We start from the raw sequence: 23,373 nt of genomic DNA, 5'->3' as shown, positions 1-23,373 counted from the left end.
AACACCTCGATTCGGTGAGTAAACTTGCGATTATTTCATTGGTAACGAATAGATTTGGAAATGACATATAGTCTAAAGTACCAGCATGTGTCTCTAGTTTATCGCTGACGTTTGCATTTTTCAAGAAAGTCTTACGTTTAAGAGAACATTCGAGCACAATGCACTTCATGAAAACACCTCACCATTCACCGCACCATATTATATCGCATAAAAAGAGTTTTCATGCATTTTTAATGACTAAATGCCTTGACGGGTGTTCTTTTATGGCAAACAGATGTCAGTGATACCTTAATTAATTATAGCAATCTATAGATTCAAAGAAATCAGTAATATAAAAGGTCGCCTTCCGGGTTCATCAGGTAAAACGATGCACTTCCCGGCTCACCGACCGTGTGGCATTGTGTTTGACTTAACTTTATGTAGCCTTTCAATTTATTTTGACGCATGGTACTTCGGTTGCCATACCAGCAAAACTAGTATTTAGCAATGAACGTTTATGTCAGTAAAAAACAGTGATTAATTTACCTTCAAGGGATATATTATGACAGATTTACTTTTACTTTCTTTTTCAGATCACAACAGAAACACCTGAGATATTCTGTTTATCAGAATTAAATTATGAAGCTAAACACTTGGGGTTCAGCAGTATGATATTCGTAGACAGATGAACATAAACTGCATATAGTAATTCATGCATTTCTCGGGAATAAAATGACACGTCAAAAAAATCGGAATTGTAGAAAGAACAATACCCGCTTGTTGTGGGTGTTTGTTAAAAAAGTCAGAAATGAAGACCACAAAAGTAGTCGTTGTTTGAGGTTCACTCACTGGCAATATGTGCAGACACCGTTTAAAACAGCTCACTGTTACGTGTGACCACTACCGTACAATATTTAGCCATAAACAGCTTTTGTAGATGGAATTTAATGTGATTTTGCGTGACTGTGGTGCCCTTCAAACAATTGTGAGTTTTTATTGAAATATTTTTTGTTTTGTCTGTCTGTGTTGAAGTCACAGAGTCTTGTCAGTGCCTCTCCTTTCTTCTAAATATCATTTGACAGATTTTGATGAAAGGCAACAGCAGCATAAAACTTTGTATGAAATGTAGTTGACACTAATGCTCATAACGGATGTAAATATTCTTGTTATCTCTATATTTTGGTCAATAAACGTTCACAGATTATACTACATTGCCACTTTATCAATTTTGTGTGTTTTTAATGAAATTTCTGAGTTATAACTAGTGTAGTTGCGCAAAACCACATCATTTTTTTAGTTTAATGGTTTCAGGAGTTATTATATTCTGATCTTTGTTGATTTTGAAGCATAGGCAGTGCATCTCCACTTCAACCTTTTTATAATCTTCATAATTACAAAAACATGCACATGGTGTATATCATGGCTATAATTGGTTTTAACGGCAACTTATCAATAACATTTAGAGCTTTCATTTCCACGTAATTCCTTCCTCTATAGATGTTGACATATTCTTTGACATGTTTTCCACAGAAAGCTGCTGTCGTCTATACAGAATGTGGATGAAAACAAACGGCCATTTAAAATAAAACACCTTTAATTTCATAATAACCATGTTGTTGAGGGCATTGTGCGTTTTAGAATATGTGATAATAAATTACCAATAGTCTTTTATCATTTTTCTTTTACAATAAAATTACCACAAAAGTTTTGTAATTATTTTAGGGTTCCCCGTCGTGTCTGAATATTACCAATTGTTGAGAATATGTGACACAGAGATGTACACTACTTCTTGATCGAAGAAAATTAAGGCATACAATGTGGAACGGATTTGTCAGGTATGCGATCTTAATAAAACTTAAGGTGAATTTCATTTTTTTTAATGTTGAGTTATAAAGAATTACGTCCAAAGTTAATAAAACGTTATCATTTATACTCGTATAAGTGTGTATAAAATTTAGAATTGCTACAATCAAGTACTAAATCTACTTTCGTTGATTTGTGTAAATATATAACATTAGCTAATAACAAGGAAAATGTTGTTGTGTCTTGAAAGTGTATGTGTGTATGTTTATGTCACAACGGCTTCCACTGTGTAAGGGCTTAAATAAGAAATCAATAAAATGTCCTATTTTAAATAATCTTTTATACAACAACATTTTCAACAACTAAACAGTTAAAGAAAGTAAAATAATTTACATTGCAATTAAAATTGTTCTACCACTGTTCAAGCTCACTACGAGTTTTAACATGAAATTGGGTACACTAAGATTTGCAAGCAAAATCTAAACATTAGTCAAATGTTAAATCTTGAACTGCTTTCTCGTGTAGATTCAATCGATGTCCCATTCTACTACGTGGTAATTATAATTCGGTTGCAGTCACTATTATTCTTTCCCTGCGCACATCTAAAACCCCTTAATAAGAACATTCGTTGGCGCGATACAGTAATTTCTCATTTTTCCCGAGCAATTGTGATGAACACGTGACCTCTGAAACGTTAAACAAAATTAAATAGTAGCATATCCTTAAAAACTAAATTGCATTGGTGCAACTTTATACCTTTAAAATATATTAAAAGGTTGCTCCTTTAAAAAACAGCACATGATAATAATTTAACTATACAATTTTGCTTTACTTAGCATATTATCAATGCATATTCTCATTTGTCTCATCGAGTCTTGCCTTGAACTCAAGTTCGGAATCAAAGCCATCATACTCGACTATTTTCGATGACACGCCATATATAGTTATCATGAAAAAATAATTAGAGTAACAAGTTAACTAATTGTTTCCAAAATACTTTTTATTTATATTATCATGTGTTGAAGTGCCTATCTAACTATACCCCTGATTAAGGTTTATCTACTGTAAAATTACTGAAATTAAATCAGTTATTTATATCCATACCTTTAAACAGCAACCCACATAGTCATGTTTGGTACGGAGACCTAGTTGAGCGTTGAAATCCTTGTCTGAGGTAATTCCGTTAGAGGATGTTCTCCAATTCTCAAATATTATGTCGTACAGCTTTTGGAAAATATAATACGTCAATTATCATATGTCTTGCATGCCAATCACTCAGCAAGCCTTTTTAACATATATTGACAATTCCATTGTTGCAGACTAGAAGTTTTGTTTCCTTTTTCATCTTTCATGTACCTAAAATAACAAATATAAGGACATGATAGAACATATATCATACATATGCACGTTTATAGTACACAACATGTGTTCAAGGTACGCCTCGTTCTTTCAATATTATCTTCAAATGCTTAAATGAAGTTTACGAACCATCTAGTGCAAGCACTCTAACTATTAGTTATTCCAATTAATAGAACTTCCAGGCAAGCGTGATCACATTTACATGAGCACCAGCCCGATTTTAGTCATGCTGGAAATTGGTGAGCCGGGAAGGACATCAATTCAGTTGGTGAACCGGTGTAACAGCCCAGTTTTTCCCCCAGTCAGTCACCGGGAAGGCGAAATTTTAGTTCACTGATTTTTCGGAAAGTTTAGATTCCAATGACTAATCAAGGTATCACTGACATCTGTTTACCATAAAAGAACACACGTCAATGCTTGGATTTATCAGAAATGCATGTAAACTCTTGTTATGCGACATAATATGGTGTGGTGAATAGAGAAGTGCTTCCATGAAGTGCATTGTGCACGAATATTCTCTTAAACAGAAGGCTTTTTTGGAAAATGCAAACGTAAATGATAAACTAGACACATGTGCGGGTACTTTAGACTATATGTCATTTCCGAACCTATTTGTTATCAATGTAATAATCGCAAGTTTACTCACCGAATCGAGGTTTTTTGACACAAAAAAGCCGCATCGGGAAGTGTTGCGCGCACCTGTTGATGACGTACTATACCACCTCTGATATGCATTTTGATAGAATATCTGACTGCCGTACTAAAGAAGTTACGTTCAAAAAGATTTGGGCCCGAGACAATGTGATGGATCGGTCACGATCTGTGAACAGACATTTTTTTTTTAAGATAGCACTCGGCTTCCCTTACAGAAGCAAGCCTCTGTGGCGTATATGCTGCGTATTTGCTGTGTTTATGCAGCGAACACAGAGGAGTACATTTTACATACACCGCATGCCGCGTACTATTTCGACGAGTACACAGCATGTACGCAGGAGGTCACTAGTACACTTCAAGTACGCAGCACAGACTCTGAAAATTTAAGGAGTACACTTCATATACGCAGGAAAGACTTGTACAATTTCTTTTGGCATTTATACTTAGTTTTTTTTTACAAGTTAAAGTCTGAAGTAAACTTCATATACGCGGGAGGGACTTGTTCATTTTCTTTTGGTGTTTATACTTTGAATTTTTTTAGGTAAAAGTCTGAAGTACACTTCATGCAGGAAGGATTTGTACATTTTTTTTTTTTGGAAGCAAGAACTTGATTTCTGAGTAACTTTTATCTTAATAGCATATAATAGTTCAGATTACCGGTATTCTGAACAATGAAAATTTGCCAAACTATTTGCAATGTTCATTTGTGAAGCTTACATCTTAGTGATTTCTGAGCTGCACCTTGCATGCAGTGTAAAAATATATTCTTTTTCATTTTGAATTAATCCTGGAGCTTTCTAACTTGGATAATTGAAAAGCCTTATTTGAACTTCGTTGCATTACATTTTGTAATACATGAAATAATTACCAAGATAATGCCTCAACAGTGCCCGATTGAGAAGAATTAATAGCTCTCACTGTTATTTGAATACTCTTAAGCAAAACACCATTCTATCATGTTTTATAAAGGCTTTAATGCTCATTATGTTAACTTATTAAGGCCTCACCAAATTAAAAAGTTGTTCATCGGATTTGCCGCTCGTATATTTTCAGCAAGTTTTTGGCTAATTGCGCTCGCCCCATTGGAAAAAATCAATCCAAAATTTTTTGGTGCGCTACTTTTACGGACGTTAAAGTGTATAAATGCTTATATAATTCCAGTCCTAGATTGTTCTCAGATGGATTTTAATCAAAATAAATTCATACTACCCACACATCGTCTATAATAAATCACAACACTTACATTTAGTTGCATTAAAGTTGTTTCCCCTTGATGCAGTTAGGCCATTTTCTTCAAATGTTTACTAAATTACATGCTACAAAAATTGATTCATTTCATTGCAAAGTGGATGAAGAAAAGCATACTAATTTATTTGATAACATCAATCTACATTATTTTGGTAAGGGTAAATACTTATTGATGCATGTCACTTATCTTTTTTCTGTTTTTTTCTGTCCAAATGATCAGCATTTGCATACGAAAGTTGGTGGGGTAAGGAATTTACATTATCACAGCAGTTTCGCCACAAGAGTACACAGCATGTACCCCGCAGGACTCGGGCCAGAGTACACAGCATGTACGCCGCAGGGGTAGTACACCGCAGGCTCATTTGCATGTGAAAAGTGTATGTGCCGCGTACATGCTGCATACTATTTCCCGCATACTAAATTCCTCCAGCGTACATCCTGTGTACTATGTAGTCCACAGCATGTACGCAGCAAGTAGTATGCGGCAGAGCTCATTTGCATGTCAAAAGTGTACTACAAACGTACTATCGGTGTATGTGCGGTGTATATCCTGCGTACTATCTAAAGCCCTTGATTTCAGTACACATTATGTACGCAACATATACGCTGTATGTACACAGCAAGAGTACGCAGCAGGCCTTTTTCTTCTGTAAGGGTTTGGCTCTAGATCTAACATATCGAACTAAATAACTGATAACAAATGGTTTGAAAACTTTATCTAAGCGTACATCCTGTGTACTATGTAGTCCACAGCATGTACGCAGCAAGTAGTATGCGGCAGAGCTCATTTGCATGTCAAGTTACTACAAACGTACACGTGTATGTGCGGTGTATATCCTGCGTACTATCTAAAGCCTGATTTCAGTACACATTATGTACGCACATATACGCTGTATGTACACAGCAAGAGTACGCAGCAGGCCTTTTTCTTCTGTAAGGGTTTGGCTCTAGATCTAACATATCGAACTAAATAACTGATAACAAATGGTTTGAAAACTTTATCTGAACAATATTTCTATGTTTAATCCAAATATTTTTAATTGAACCCCCGTGCACCTCTTACAAGTCGGGCTTTGTTCTTTTCACTGTATTGAACAATCATAGAATGTGCCTACTTCATCATCTACCAGCACATCGAAGGCCATGTGTGGCACTTGCACAGACACTCCAGATTTAAAACAAATAATGAACAACACCATAATTCCTGACTTTTTGAGTTTGGGTCATCAGCTACATGTATTACGGACGCATGAATTCCAACCAATATCACTTTGACGCATTAAAACAGCGTTAAAATCTGTTTTGCCTTTATTATTCTAGACCGCGTAATCAGAAAAAAAAAATTTTTCTTCAGAGTTTTTATGTACGTGTTGGCCGGTGAATTTTTTTTTTCGGGAATGAAATTATTGATGCGGTAGTTCCGACGAACGACAAATCAATTTGGTATGGCCAATTATCTATTTTATTTATCTAATCATGAACATTAATATTTGCAACACATAACAGTAAAATATATTGATTTACCGTATTGGACACACGTTCATCCGGACGATTCAACGGACAGTTAAACTTTCCCAGGTTAAACATGCGCTAAAGCCTGAAACGTGTGGTAATGTTCCGAATGTTGATCGGGTGAAGTAGGCGCTCTTTGTACATATTATATGTCTGTATAATATATATTTGCACTCATACTAAGCTGGAGGCCGAAATACAATATTCAGTGAATCATTTTTAATATAAACTAAAATAAAATAGATATAAGATGGAAAGGTTATTTAACATTGTGATGTACAATATACGACATATATTTGGACTCGTACCTAGCGGCTCGTCCAACATGGTTTTCTCAATTGGGTACTCGTCCAAATATATCTGTGTATTGTACAGAACAATGTTAAATAACCAAAATATTTTACGAGGGCTTGGCGCAAAACTATTGTATCTTGTTCTTTATTTATATACACTTACAATAGTTTTGCACCAAGCCCTCAAAATACAATAATATAATATAATAGAAAAAGCAAAATTTCAACATCACTCTTTTCTACATTTTTACTGCAATGACAAAATCAAAGGAAACAAGTAAATTCGATGAATTGGTATCCCCCGCCGAAAGGGTTTGTGGTGAGGAATGGCAAAAAAATATATCCAGCAAAAAGTTAAGGATGTTAATAAGAAGCAAATAATTTCATTAGTCAAAATCAATTTAACAGAAAACAAATATTTAATGAAAGAGTACATAATAGATGTATGATACTTTGATCCTGACTAAAGAATTTATTTTGAATGGGATAGACTTACTGTAGTAAGCTTAGCTTTTAAAATTAAATGCAGTTAATTGAAATGTGAGCTTGGAACTTTAACTGGAACAAAATATTGTCTTTGAGTGGTTTGGCACCAGGTGTTGCTGTTTAACATGAACATTTGAACTTAAAAGAACAGATGTTCTTAAGAGAACACAGGTAAGATATCTTGAACATGGCTGAGGACAAGGTTTGTGCAGTCACAACTTAATATATTTATTTTTTTAGGGGGTGGGGGTGCGGGGGAATGGGAGAGGAAACAAAATTTCACATGTTGATTATAAATATTGATGGAAAATTAAAAATGAAAAAAAAAAAGAGGGTAAAAGGGTGAAGTTGTAGGGGGGGGGGGGGGGGGGGGGGGGCAGAGGATGCATGGATGCATGTTCATTGGTGGGCATGACTGGGTGGAGGAGTGAGGTGGGGGAATGGTACAACTTGCATGTTGATAAATAATCATGGAAGGTTTGATAAAAATCTAAAATAAGAAATGAAAAAAAAGTTGGTTTTTTTTGGAGAGGGTGTGTGTGGGGGGGGGGGGGGAGGGGTGTGACCAAGGCAAGTGGGTGACCAGGTGTGGGGTGCACAACTTCACATGTTAATAATAAATGTTCATAGAAAAGAATGAAAGAAATTTAATGAAATTCTGCCAAATGGTAAATTTGTTATGTACAAATAATTATGTGGATTTTTATACAATTAAAGGGCAATAACTTAATTTACATATAAATACAAACAAAATTGTGTGTACACAACCACATTATGGTGATCTAAATTCTGTTTAAGTTTCATAGTTCTAGGTCAAATATATCAAAAATTATGATGCAGAAATTGCCATATCTATAGATCTATAGTATATAGTTAACACTGGAAACTTCTAAGGGCCATAACTCTGGCGTTACTTGGGCAATCTGTCTGAAACTTGATGGGCCACATAACCTCATAGTGGTGAACATGTATATGAAGTTTGTTTAAAAAAAATTAAAGAAGGATTTTTTTTTTTTTGGGGGTGGGGGGGGGGATAGGGAGGGATGTAATCAAGGTAAGGGGGAGACCAGGTGTGGGTACAAAACATCACATGTTTATAATAAATTTTCATGGGAAAGAATGAAAGAAATTTAATGAAATTCTACCAAATGGTAAGTTTGTTATGTACAAATATGTGGATTTTTATACAATTAAAGGGCAATAACTCTTAATTTACATATAAATACAAACAAAATTGTGTGTACACAACCACATTATGGTGATCTAAATTCTGTTTAAGTTTCATAGTTCTAGGTCAAATATATCAAAAATTATGATGCAGAAATTGCCATATTTATAGTACCCTATATAGTTAACACTAGAAATTTCTAAGGGCCATAACTCTGGTGTTACTTGGGCAATCTGACTGAAACTTGACGGGCCACAAGAACTCGTAGTGGTGAACATGTATATGAAGTTTTAAATAAATATTCACAACCATTTCCTAGATATGGCTCCGGACGGACGGACAGATGGACAACACCAAAACTATATCCCTCCGACTTTCGTCGGGGGATAACAACAAAGTTTTATACAAGTAGTGCTGAAAACCATAGGAAAATCATGTGAGACTCTATGTTATAGTGCATTTTATTTGACCTGGTAGGACAGAGTTAATCTCTATGGTAATCTCAAAGGAGAGAAAACTATGACAGAGTGATGGACAGATGGAATGACAGACAGTTCAAACTCTATATGCCTCCCTGGCAAATACAAAATGTAATACTTTAAACAAGGGCTATCTGTGGAAACAGCACACTTGTATATTTCCATGCTTGTTAGTGATGTATGACAAGTCTCAGAAAACTATAGCTATCACTGGTGTGATTTATAACCTCACAATACCTCTTTGTCAGTGGCAACAAAACCACAGGTGCCCGTCCAGTCTTGGTGCCCATATGGGTGCCGCCCCCCCCCCCCCCACCCAACCCCACTCAAAAAAAGAGTTAAAAACCACTGTTTTAATCCTAAAATGAAAAAAAAATTGAATTTTTTTTTTTCCCTATATACTCTTATATGGAAAAGGTGCTTGTGTTGCCATAATGCTATGGAGGTTTACTAGAACATGCTGTGGAACAAACAAAATGTCCAGTTCAGTAACAGTTGAGGCTACCTTACTGCAATTTACACATCATGCATTTATAAAATAGTAAACAATCTTGTTCTGCCTAGTAAACAGCCTTAAATAACTTACATTTAATCATCCATAAAACTAAGGTATTAGACCGGTAATAGGGTACCTCCTTTTTTGAAGAGTATTCAACTCCTACCAAAAACCTACTTTGACTGCTACTTTCGGCGGGGGGTGGGCGGTTATGGGTGTAGGTTAAAGCCCCACTGGGACCAAATTTTTTCTCCTTATTTTCCTTTTTTCTAGTTAGTTTTTACTTCTTTCAAGACTTATTATTGCTTTATTGTACTAAAAGTGTAAAAAAATTCATTTGATAAGCGATTTCTTGCTGTTCAAAGTAAATTTACCTCTGAAATAGAAGGGGTAGAGTTAAACATCTCTAAAAATACTGAGTTACTTGCGGTAAACGTTGGCTATTTTGCCATCACTCTTTAGATTACATTTTGTGGAAGAAATGTATGTAGGTGTTACTTCTACCCCAAGGTTATTTTGGAATGAAGAGAGCAAAATTCAAAACAGACCTGCAGGATTCGACCTTAATTTTTCAATGTAAATTGGAGGTAGAATTCTGTCTCATTAAATCAGTTTACTTTAGGAACCCTAGGAAAAATGATATTGACAGTTTTATTTCATATTTTATAATTGTTTACCAATAGTTTGATGTTTCTTTTATCAAAATTAATGGTATAATGAATTCTCTGCAAACGTTTTGGATAGTGGCCATCACTTTGAAATTTGTGTCTACTTAAGCTTGAGGAAATACCATAAATTATACAAAATTTATAAAAAAACGGCACGGTAAAAGTTGTTAAAAAATTGCAACACAGTGCGAAACACGGTCAACTTTAAGAATATACCAAGCAAATGCCTTTTTTTAAACATTACTATTAGGGGTCCAATACCTTAAATTCAAACAAGCCAAATTGTCTAGACACTTGCAAAATAACAGTGATGATCGGCCATTTTGTTTCAAAACGAAAGTAGAAAACCTATTCTGTTGTTGGCGTCTTAGAATTTAAATGTAAGTTATTTAAGGTTGTATACTAGGTAGAATAGGATTGTTTACTGTTTTCTAAATGTCCGATGTGTAAATGGCAGCAGGGTAGCTTGCATTGGTACTGAACTGGACATTTTGGTCGTTCCACAGCATGTCCTAGTAAACCTCCATAGCGTTACGGCAACACAAGCACCTTTTCCATGTGGTACTATATAGGGAAACAATTTTTTCAAATTTTTTTGTTTTTCGTTTTGGGCTTAAAACAGTGTTTTTATTTTATTTTTTCATTTATTTATTTTTTTGGAGGGGGCGACACCCATATGGGCACTAAGACTGGACGGGGACGGGCACGGCCTTGTAAGTTTTAATATTTTACAATTTGGAACTTGCAGGGAAAATTATTCTTTTTTTCTGTTGCTTATTATATCATAATATCAAAGCAAAGCTTTTCTCTTTCAGGTAATTTAAAAGGGAACACTGGCAGCAACACAAACTGACTGATTCAAATGCATATAGATATTTAGTTCCTTCCTGAGCTACGATACTGTAAAATCATTTTATTTCGTGGGCATGTAATTTCGTGGTTTTGGTCAAAATGGCAATTTTGTGGGGATATGAATCCGTGGATTATAACCTTTGAACATAAAATGAATGGGAATTTTAATTGTTCGTTGGGATTAAATTTCGTGGATTGACTCAACCACAAAATCCATGAAAATTAGTCCCCCACGAATATCACTGATTTCACAGTACCTAGGATCTCAAGTCAGGACAGAACATGGCAACTATTTGACATTGGTATTAGGATGATTCAAAATACACATTGTATCCTGATAAAACCTGATTAAACAAAGACTGAATAAACTGGATACTGTTGTTTCATAGTTTAATTACTGCATACAATCCAACACATAGAGTTTACTAAGTTAATGCAAATATTTAAGTCCTATAAAAGTACATTTTTTTTTCCATTTTCCTTTCTTCCTGTTGAGTTTTATCTTTTGTAACATGTTTACTTTAAACTCAAAATTTATCACAATGCACAGTTAAACGTGACACCTACAAAGGAACAGAAAAGATTCAAAGCATGCAGAATATAAAATTCTTTCCCTGGTCGTAGTTAGGGGTGTAACAATATGCTAATCTCACAATACAATACATATCGGGATACAGATGCAACAATATGGTACATATCATGATACACATGAGTACCATAAGTAAGCATTCATAAGACAAAATGAAACAAGAGCTGTCACTATTGGTGACAAATGCCCCCAAAGTAGGCCCAAGAATGCCACAGTTAAATGCGCAAAAAATCACATATCATTTTGTGACCTTGACCTAAGAGGCCTCGGTCATAAGTGTGACACATCTTCTCAATATGGTTAACATTTGTGTCAAATTATTTTCAAATCCTTAGATAAATGGCAGAGTTACAGACCAAACAAGAAAGAACTTTGACTTCTAAGAGTGACCTTGACCTTGGAGCTAGGGGACTGGGTCTTGCACATGACACCTCAGCTCATTATAGGGAACATTTATGCCAAGTAATTTCAAAATCACAGCTATATCAAGTCACTAATGGCGCATTTCATTCATAGTCAGGTACAGGTGCCGGATGAGCACAACATCTCGGGCTAATTCTAAATGTATAAGCGCAATATTACTTGTACATTTACTATGATCTAAAGTTGAATTATAAAATTTTAAGACAAAACAAATATTAGGAGAGAACTATTCACATATATTCTCATGTGCTTGTGCTTCACGAACACCCCGAATAAACTTTGGGTGAACAAATCAAGTACAACTTCCCACATTTACACCCTCAACACACTTTGTAACCAACATGAAAGTCAGAAGTGCCACTGGTGAGGCTAGAACTTAAGACTGTATTGAATCAAGGTGAGAGAGTGACTCCTGCCTCAAAGGTAATGGGACTGGGCACTGATGGGCCCAAGGTAATGACCGGAACTGGGAAAGGACTGACCGGATTCATGCTAAGAGACAATCCAATGCTGGTAAAATACTATTACATTGCACACAGGCTAGCACTTGTCTCTTCACGAGCAGCCAATTCCATTCCATACTTGGCTGATTATCAAAACACATTGACTGAAATATTCTACTACTTAAAGTCTTCTGCTAACAGAGTTGCACAGCTCTCAAGTATTCAAGCTTTGCTTGATGAACCCACCTTGAAGATAAAAGAAGTATATGAAGTAAGGTAGCTGTCAACATACATTGTTGTGCAAACAGTTTATAAGACACTAGATTCATTGCTGACATTTTTCAGTTCAAGTGCTGATGCTAAGGCAAAAGGTTGTGTGAAGAAACTTATTCAGCATGATTTTATAGCCTCGACATACATGTTGAGGATGTGCTACCAGTTGTATCAAAAATGTGTCATGTCTTTCAAAAACAAGACTTAGATATCAGTCAAGTGAAAGTTCAGGTTGACCACACAAAGTAGGCACTGGATAAGATGAAATCTGATGCAGGTGATCTCTCATACCTGAAAGAACTACTGGTAAACACCTTAGCATTGAAAATGGGAAAGTAGTTTTCAAGAACAGTCACATAGTACTGGGGAAAAGAAATACTGACACCATCAAAGTTAAGTTCATTGATGCCATCATGCAAAAACTAGAAGACAGATTCCCTAATGATGACAGTAATGTTATTTATGCATTTTCTGTTTTAGCCATGAGGCCACTGTCATTTCTCAAGAAAACTGAGCTAGAAACATGGGGCAATGACAAGCTGGAAGTATTAATTAAGCAATATGGAGAACAGAAGGTCTCTAAAGCAACAGAAGATCAGCCAGAAGTGACAATGGAAGCCTTGAATGATCAAGAAAAACAAGATCAGAATGGAGTAAAGTCAAAGACCTTGTCTTGCATGAAGGTTACCCAAGACATAAGACGAGTGTGCTGTGGGGCCTCATACATCAGCATTACAAGGAGAATTACCCCAACTTACTTTCATTAGCAGCCCTGGCAATGACTGCTCCCATCCACACAGCAGATTGTCAGAGAGGATTTAGCACCCAAAATGCCACAGGGACAGCTGCAATAGGCAATCTGCTGAAAAAGTGGATGAAATGCCAGCCATAAAGCTTGAGCGTGGCAATAGGGGAGATTTTGACTTCACGGAAGCTCTTAAGGAGTGGAGACTCAAGAACAGGAAATTTTTTGCTTAACTTTCTGGCAAGCAAATCATATTATAGAAGTTCACATGTTTTAAATAGTTGAATTTTTAACAGTTAAGTGTTCATGAATCTAATTAATGGACAAATCAAATTCATAACATTTACATGATACTTATGAAACTTGTGTTTGAAAAACACTCCTGAGAAAGTTAATACCAGTGTTGGTCAATGCAGAGCTGCTCTAGATATGAGCCGCACCATCAGCAAACCAACATAGTGCGTTTGCGATCAGCATGGATCCAGACCAGCCTGCGCATCCGCGCAGTCCAGTCAGGATCCATCCTGTTCGCTTTCAAAGCCTATTGGAATTAGAGAAACTGTTAGCGAACAGCATGGATCCTGACCAGACTGCGCGGATGTGCAGGCTGGTCTGGATCCATGCTGGTCGCAAACGCACTATGTTGGTTTTCTCATGGCGCGGCTCATATCAACCTAATATAGTGCAATCATAATTAACTCCTTGAATGTAGTAAAGGAGAAAGTGTCAAATATAATAAAGAGATTTAATCAAATCAATGTTTAAGGGTTTCTAAGCATACCGTAACTTAGATATATCAATGTCAACGTTCTGCACATCTCGAATGCAATTTTAACAAGTTCACGGTATCAAGCACTGTCTTAACACTTCAGTAATATAACTGTCAATTGTTTTGCACATTTAAACAATCCACAAAATCACTGTCAATGAATATATACAAGACACTAATAATCAATTAAAACATGTGCAGTATATCACTGATATAAAATTAAAGTTTAGAAAGAAGAATTTGCTTACATGTTCTTTGACCTCTAAGTCTGACCTTGACCTTTGAGCTAGGGACATGGGTCTTTTACATGATATGTCATCTTACTATGGGGAACATTTGTGCCAAGTTGTTTCAACTAGATGCCCACGGGCAACATGTCGAGCCCATCAGCTGTCAAAAGGACTGGGAGTTGCACAAGGCGCTCTGACTCATTGAGGCAAACATTTATGCCAAATAAAACAAGAGCTGTCTCCATAGGATGACACATGCCCCTGATGGCACTTTGAATGAATAGTTATGGCCGATGTTAGAGTTTAGGACCTTTGACCTATGGACCTGGGTCTTGGGCGCGACACGTTGTCTTACTGTGATACACATTCATGCCCAATAATTTTAAAATCCATGCATGAATGACAAAGATATGGACCGGACACCCCCATCAATGCACTATCATGAAATATGACCTTTAACATCTAAGTGTGATCTTGACCTTTGAGCTACGGACCTGGGTCTTGCGTGCGACAAGTCGTCTTACTGTGGTACACATTCATGCCAAGTTATTTGAAAATCCATCGATGGATGACAAAGATATGGACCGGACACGAATGCACTATCATGAAAAATGACCTTTAACGTCTAAGTGTGACCTTGACCTTTGAGCTACGGACCTGGGTCTTTCGCGTGACACGTCGTCTTACTGTGGTACATATTCATGCCAAGTTATTTGAAAATCCATCCATGGATGACAAAGATATGGACCGGACACGAATGCACATCATGAAAAATGACCTTTAACGTCTAAGTGTGACCTTGACCTTTGAGCTACGGACCTGGGTCTTTCGCGCGACACGTCGTCTTACTGTGGTACACATTCATGCCAAGTTATTTGAAAATCCATCCATCGATGACAAAGATATGGACCGGACACGAAAATTGCGGACACACCGACAGACTGACAGACCGACAGACGGACAGACAGTTCAAAAACTATATGCCTCCCTTCGGGGGCATAAAAAAGATTGCAAAAAGTTACAATATAAGTTATTTGTAGTAACAACAATGGGAAGTAAACGTTAAAAAAAAAAAAAAAAAAAAAAAATAATTCTAAGTCCACACAAAAATTCTTACCACTAGAGTTAGGTCAAAATACATCTCAAAATTGGATGTAACATGCATGTTGTACTACAGAAAAGTGGTCTTGATTTTTCCCTATGACCAGTAATGAAAAATATAAGCTATTTATAGTAACAACAAAGGGAAGTAATTCTAGATTTTTGCGAATGACACTCCATCTCATGATGGTGAACAATTGTGCCAAGTTACATCAAAATCCCTCTATGCATGAAAAAGAAATGCTGCGGACAATGTCATTCTTGTATCTGACCTTTGACTTCTAAGTGTGACCTTGACCTTAGACCTAAGGACCTGGTTCTTGCGCATGACACTCCGTCTCATGGTAGTGAACATTTGTGCCAAGTTACATCAAAATCCCTCCATGCATGAAGAAGAAATGCTCCGGACAAAGCTGTCATTCTTGTTTCCTTTGACCTCTAAGCGTGACCTTGACCTTAGACCTAGGGACCTGATTCTTGCGCATGACACTCAGTCTCATGATGGTGAACAATTGTGCCAAGTTACATCAAAATCCTTTCATGCATAAAGAAAAAAATGCTCCGGACAAAGTCATTATTGAATTTGACCTTTGACCTCTAAGTGTGACCTTGACCTTGGATATAGGAACCTGGGGTTTGCGCACGACACTCCGTCTCACTGAGGTTTACATTCATGCCAAATATAAACAAGATTGCTCCATGCATGTCAAAGTTATGGACTGGACAAACAAATCCGGACGGACGCACGCACGGACGCACTGATGCACGCACATACACCGAACAGCCATTTGGACAACTATGTCTTCACTTCCGCAAGCGGGCTCGACAAAAACACTTCGTGGATGGCAGAGTTATAGACTGGACACTAAGTGTGATGGACGGAAGGAAGAACGGAAAGCTGAAGTCCTTTCCTATATCCACATTTTTTTCCCTCGAAAAAGGCCGGGGACAATTAGCTCTAGTTTGTTTTATCAAAAAATTCAATTTCCTTTACTTCCTACAAGCCTTTAATAACACAAGTTTCGAGAGGGGAAGTAAACTCAATATGAAATGACCATATGCATTAGTAACCTTCTGTCAAAAGAAAAAGACTGGTATGCTTTGAAGTGAATCAACCCTTGTTTCTAAGAAAGAAATGAAAATAGGTTAACAATAAATTTACAGCCGCTGTAAAGAGTTTACGATTCCCTTATAAATTTTATGACATACTGAATTATAAAGGATACTGATTTCTGGAAACAATGTTATATTTTCTCACAATAACTTATTTCAAAACATCTGCTAATAACACAACAGCTGCATTTACATGTGTACATTATAAATGATATTCATAATATTGGATAAAATACATACTAAAAGTGGGATAAAGACAAAAATAGAGGGATAAACTTTTATTTTATGCTAACTAATGAAATACTGTATTCTATCAGTTAAATATTTTTATATCTCATCACTCACACTGTGAAAATATGAAATCTATATTTTCACACTGTGAGAGATATAGCTCCGATCTACTTGTACATTGTGTATGAATTTTAAATTATTTGCTTAAAACGGGATGAAAATTGTAGTCGCACTTTGTTCATTATAGTATATTTCTCGATTCAAATTATTTTACTTAATGAGAATTTCATAACGTTATGCAGCAAAAGATAAAATAAAATGGAACTTTATATTGTGTGCGTCTTCTAACGTCACAACACGTCTGACGTCATGTCTGTTTACGCGCGCCTGTTTCCCGTGCTGAGATTAAAATTTGTTGCAAAATGCACATCTCAATGTAATTAAGCATGAAATAAAAAGAAAATTTGTTTGTTTTTCGTGAATATGGAAAACATCTCACCCCTAAGTGAGAAAATTTTCACATTCTCACTTGCACACGCGCTCGTGAAAATATCGAAATTTTCTCACTTTTCTCACTTCTCAGTGAGCCTGCCCGCTTAGCTCAGTAGGGAGAGTGTTGGTCCACAGATCGCGGGGTCACGAGTTCGATCCCCGGGTGGGGCGTATGTTCTCCGTGACGATTTGATAATAAACAGTGTCTGAAATCATTCGTCCTCCACCTCTGATAATTCAGGTGGGGAAGTTGGCAATTACTTGCGGAGAACATGTTTGTTCTGGTACAGAATCCAGGAACACTGGTTAGGTTAACTGCCCGCCGTTACATGACTGAAATACTGTTGAAAAACGGCGTTAAACCCAAAACAAACAAGCAAACAAAAAACTCACTTCTCAGTGAGATATGAACCAGTATCTGGACTGGACCAATCTCCAGACACATGTTAAAATACCTCATTTAGGTGTTTTTCATACAACCGTTTCATCTGGGTCCTTTGAATGTTTGTTCTCCATAGTGTTTCACAAGACTGTTTATCACTGCCTCGGTAGCCTAGTGGTAGAGCGTCCGCTTCGAGTGCGGGAGGTCGTGGGTTCAATCCCCGGCCGCGTCATACCAAAGACGTAAAAAAAATGGCACTAGTAGCTTTCTCACTTGGCGCTCAGCATTATGAGGGTAGTGCTAGGACTGGTCAGCCCGGTGTCAGTATAATGTGACTGGGTGGGGTATCATGTCACGTGTCTACGGTGTGATATCCCAGTGAGGCAACACTATAAAGTTGGGCATTGTGCTCACTGCTACAAGTAGACACCGTCGTTTATATGACTGAAAAATTGTTGAAAAAGACGTTAAACCCGAACACACACACACACACAAGAGGAAAAGTATAAAAGCCAGCCAGCCAGAAAAATGGCCACTTGTTTTGAACTCTCTGAGCTGTCTGCTAGCAGAAACAGAGAAATCAAAATGCTATTTTTTTTATTTTCTAAAGACACACTGCATACTTTTTTCTGAAATTTGGCATACTGTTTATTTAGAACACAAGCAATATTATCTGAAAATTTTATTTAATTCTGACACTTATAAATGTGTTAATCCAAAAATCTTTTACAAAGCAGTTTAAAAAAATTCAAATCTGACGGTTGCTTGAGTGACAGGTGAATAGAGGTTATGACCTTTCCAGCAGCCAACTAGATTTCTGTAGGAATGTAAACTTTCTCACAGCAATGAGGTCAGCTAAGGTTTTGACATATGGCGGGAAGTAAATACTACAAACTGCTGGAATTACCTGAATACGAGATGTATCTTATTGAATCAAATGTACATTAGTAATAGTATAAAGGAATCAAAGCATATTCAGAATGCACATTTTGGAAAATAATCTTACTATATTAAACAGTTCCTTTACAGAATTAGTATACACTAATAATGTTCTTGAATGATTTCCTTGAAGAGCGATTAAAATGTAAATAAGGTGTTGGTTATAGATATGGAAATCATTTATAATAAATACTGATTGAATAAAATTTGATTTTAACTTCACAAAAATTAATGTTTCCATCTGAATGTTTTTATAATTATGTGCACTGTTTATTCCCATAAATGTCCCATGTATGGATCTCCAACTGGATTTGGGAACCTTTCCCTCACGACAGTTAAGACACATTTTGGCATAATATCACGCCTGTGCCATACATATTTTTTAAATCGCCTGTCTCTTTGTAATGCAACAGTTTTTGCTTCAACATAACGCGGATCAAACCAGGCTTTGCGGTGAGGTAGCATTGTCCAGAAGCATTTGTACAGTTCCTTACGCAAGCTACTGTTTCTCGCACTGGCAGGGTTATTTTCAGTTTCCCACCAAAGTTGCCTCATACTTTCGTCTGTAATACATGGCCTACATAGACGGTATCTACACTCGTCTTGAGAATAATCCTGTTCAATTTGAAAATCAGTTACACAATTGCTGTTTTCCTCATTATGAAGCGATTCATTTTCTACACATGTTTGAGTTGAAACTTCTGTATTACTGGTGCAACCATTCTGCCTTTGAATTTCCTTATATTCCCACTCATAATGATTGAATAATTGATTTACTGTCTCTAATTGGGTTGGTAATAATTCAAGAGTTACTCTGATTCTTTTCTCAGACATAATAATTTAATATCGAGTCACACATATTATGTTATATTAATAAATCCAATACTGCAATTAGAAATGATTTTATTTTTTCTTGTAAACCTGTAGATCTGAAATAAATTACAAACTTCCTAATCCTAACAACTCAATGTATAACACTTCTTTATAAATGGCACTCAACATCTGTATCAGATTTGCAACATAGATAAAATTGCATAATGTACTGGTACTTTATGGTCAGCATGTGGTCAAGAAATGCTGAAGGGATAAAGATCAAGATTATTAGGCATTGGAAGAGTCAAATATTATGTTCATGCAGGTAAAGTAGGTATTAAAACTTGAATGAAAGTCACTGTGACATCTTATTATATGCATGTAATAACAAAGTTTTGTGTAATAGCAGCACAATGAAGTACAATATAACGTATGTAAGATGTTTTTTTATTATTATAACAACCATTTAAAGGGATAACTGGGCTGTTACATTAACCTTTAATAACCCTGTAAAGGATTCCTCCATTATACATTCACTCCTTTGTGCAGAATCCTAATCTCTTTTACAATAGATATTGCTCTCTATTACAACTTACATACATTATTATAATACATATTATTTTGGACATTGAAAATGAATAGAAGAAGACCGCCTAGTTTTAGGATTGAGGTACCTGGAGATGAAGATAAAAAGAAAGAGTTTCTGCAAAAAATAAAAAGTGTCAGGGATGTATTAACACGAACATACAATAAGCCTGCCAACATCTTGGACATATTAGATACTGCTCTCTCGTTTTGGATTGATAACTTTAATGGAAGTGAAGGAGACAATACAACAACTGCATCCTTCGCAACAGTTGACAGGAATGAGACAGAAGAAAGCCTGTTTGTGGTGGCAGGCTCTTCACTGCAACGATTGGTGACAATGACTGAGGAACATGCTTAGTCGTGTAGGCATTCGAACAGGGTTGTGAAAACAGTATGTCGTGGACATGTGGGAATTAATACATTACAGTGTGACAAGGCAGACAGACCTCATGTTATGAAGTGGTCATCATCCCCATACCTATCAATTAACAAGTTCCTTGTAAACTACAGAATGCATCATGCATTTATTTGCAGTGGAATGCTTCCTGTTCATTACACAAGGTTTGCCAATGCTGCTGGAATTGGATATATAACGAAAAAGGAAAGAAAAACCATGTCAGGGATTTATAATGAAAGTGTCCAGAAGGCATACAATTCTTCAACTGAGGAGGCATTACTGGAGGAAACTGCCTGGTATGAAAACCTTGATGGCATTGACATCATGACAGACGCCCGCCACAGTTGGCGTAAAAATGCAAAAGACAGTAGCATCGTTGCGCTGGGAGAAAAGACCCACATGGTTCTTCAGTGTGTTACTGTGACCAAGCAAGATGACATAGTGTCTCAGCGGCATGAATCAGTTGGCACAGCAAAAGTGTACGAGTATTTAGATTCCAAGGATGTCAGTGTACGCGTTCATACCCATGACAGAAATTTGACAATAAATAAAATGGTTAAAGGCAGGGGTGTTACTATAAATCAAAATGATTCCTGGCATGGAGTGAAGAATTTGAAAAAGGCAATGAAAGCAGTGTCTTCTGGACCACTGTATAAACAAGGACAAACTTGGTCAAAACAATTGCTGGATAAGGTTGAGCCTGTTGCCACACACTTTCACTGGGCAATCCGAAACTGTCATAATGATCCTGCAAAACTGAAAAAGCTTTTCTACAATGTACAAAAGAACATTTGAGCCGCATCATGGGAAAATAGGTCTTCGGGAATCTTCGAGGCTTTGCGACCAGTGTGGGCCCTGATCAGCCTGCACATCTGTGCAGGTTGATCAGGGCCCCCGACACTATAATTTTACTGTTACGTCAAAGAAGGCTCATTCTACCTGGAGATGCAATTTTCTTATCCTAATTCAGATGCATAAATGTACAGGACAGCCTAAAAACACGTTCCGGAAATTCGCAAAAATATCCGAAGGAACATACTCCGGTGATGTGGCTCATTTTTTCATATATATATATATAGGACATTAATGAATAAGTGACATTTTAGAGCATTACTTCGATCAAAGACAAATCATGTAGTGACAAAATTGATGCAAAAAGTACATTTATAGTGTATTCGTTTAAATAGTGCTTCTGCTTCATTCTAAAAAATATCTGTCTTGAATATGTCATATATAGTATAAGAGAAATTACAATGGAATTCACAATCATGTGAGTAATATTTTAATTATTTATCCTGCAGGTATATAATCTTAATTACATAGATTTCTGTAACATTTTGTGTTTAAATAGAAGCTAAATTGAATTCTAATTGTACAAAATTACACCTCTTTCCCCAAAGCTTTTATCTATGCAGCAGACCATGTGCTTCTATTTACTAGAGAGTGAATGTTTATAAACTTATCTGACCCCAGGTCAGTGCTGTAACAGTGTTGTAAAACTCCACCCCTCTAGCCATATAGGCTTAATGGCCATCCACCTGGACTCCGGCCTTTAACAACAATGTAGCATGGCATTTGTGCTGATGCACAGGTTACTTTTATTTCAAGGAGCTAATAACATAAAATGAATGGCTGGCTAATTTTATTCTATATCCATTTGAATTATCAGACAAAATTTGATATATTGACAGTTAGCCTCTCTAGTTTTTGTCAAACGTATATTTTATGGAAATGTGGTTATCTTAAATGCCATATTAATTTTTCCATAGTAACCTACATGAAAGAGTTTTGTAAAATATAAGACAAACAGTATTGTTGCTTTGCATCACAATAAAATCACAATAAAATCAATAACGCATCTGAATTGTCAAAATGCAGAGAAGATACTGGTAATAATAGGTATATATTCAAATTACTTTCATTTACAATAGATTAGAGGTTTGACCTTGAATTTGACTTTGACCTTGAACCTTCCAGCATCCTTTTTTCTCATGGTGGTTTAGATGTGTTTAATATACTTTAAACATGAAAAAATCAATTCTAATTAATTTTGTCATATCTTGCAAAAATGGAAGCTATCTTGGATGCCATCCTGTTTTTTTGGCTGGTACAAGTCAGAAAAATACGTTTGCATGATCCACAAACATCAGACTTGCCAACATTTTGATATATAATATCTTTTGTTACATGTATATCCCTTGTAATAAGCCTGTTTTTGGTTAAGGCAACATACTTAAAACAGAGATAAAGTGAAAATGTGTAGGAATTTGGACATGGACGTGGAAGTGAACACAAGGGTGGTTAGGATAGTTTTCCATAAAATTCTGATTAAGTTTTCCATGCATCAAATCATACTGTTTGTTAGAATGTATGAAATCTGTTAAATATGTAAAAATGTCAATCAAACCTTTAAAGCTTGAGACACAGGGCTATTAGTTTTCACTGATCAATACCTGCAGACAATTAAGTGTTCCATATTAGCATACCTTTTGTAGCCAGCTCATATTGCCACATGCAAAACATCCCCGCATTTGTGTCCAGTCATTAACAACCTGTGTAAAATCACCAGCTGAAAGCTATCTGAAAATAGATTCATGCAATCTTTTGTTAGTTATAATACATTGTGTAACAGGATGCATCCCAATTAGACAACTTTCAAGAATTACAGATTTCTTAAAACAAATAAGGAAGATTTCAATTTCATTCTAATTTTTCATACCAGTCAGCCAATTTAATTTTTTCAAATATTTTGAAATCACAAAAATATCAATTTCTTTGTTGGTTACCATTAATACATATTTCATACTTGATCATGATCATCAAATGAATTTTTCTAAATTTAGACTAC

At 36.1% G+C, this 23,373-nt stretch overlaps 1 protein-coding gene across 1 annotated transcript in view; it reads right to left on the bottom strand.

Annotated features, from left to right (window-relative positions):
- LOC123525163 (interleukin-6 receptor subunit beta-like) overlaps window positions 1-23,132 on the bottom strand; it is a 199,339-nt gene extending 176,207 nt beyond the window's left edge. The window contains exon 1 of the mRNA XM_053538120.1: window positions 23,012-23,132. The gene's annotated coding sequence lies outside the window, so the exon portion shown is untranslated. The remainder of the gene's footprint in view (window positions 1-23,011) is intronic.
- Window positions 23,133-23,373: the final 241 nt, after the last annotated feature.

This window comes from Mercenaria mercenaria, chromosome 3, assembly GCF_021730395.1.
Source record: "Mercenaria mercenaria strain notata chromosome 3, MADL_Memer_1, whole genome shotgun sequence".
Classification (NCBI taxonomy): Eukaryota; Metazoa; Mollusca; class Bivalvia; order Venerida; family Veneridae; genus Mercenaria; species Mercenaria mercenaria.
This window is presented reverse-complemented; position numbering and strand designations above follow the sequence as displayed.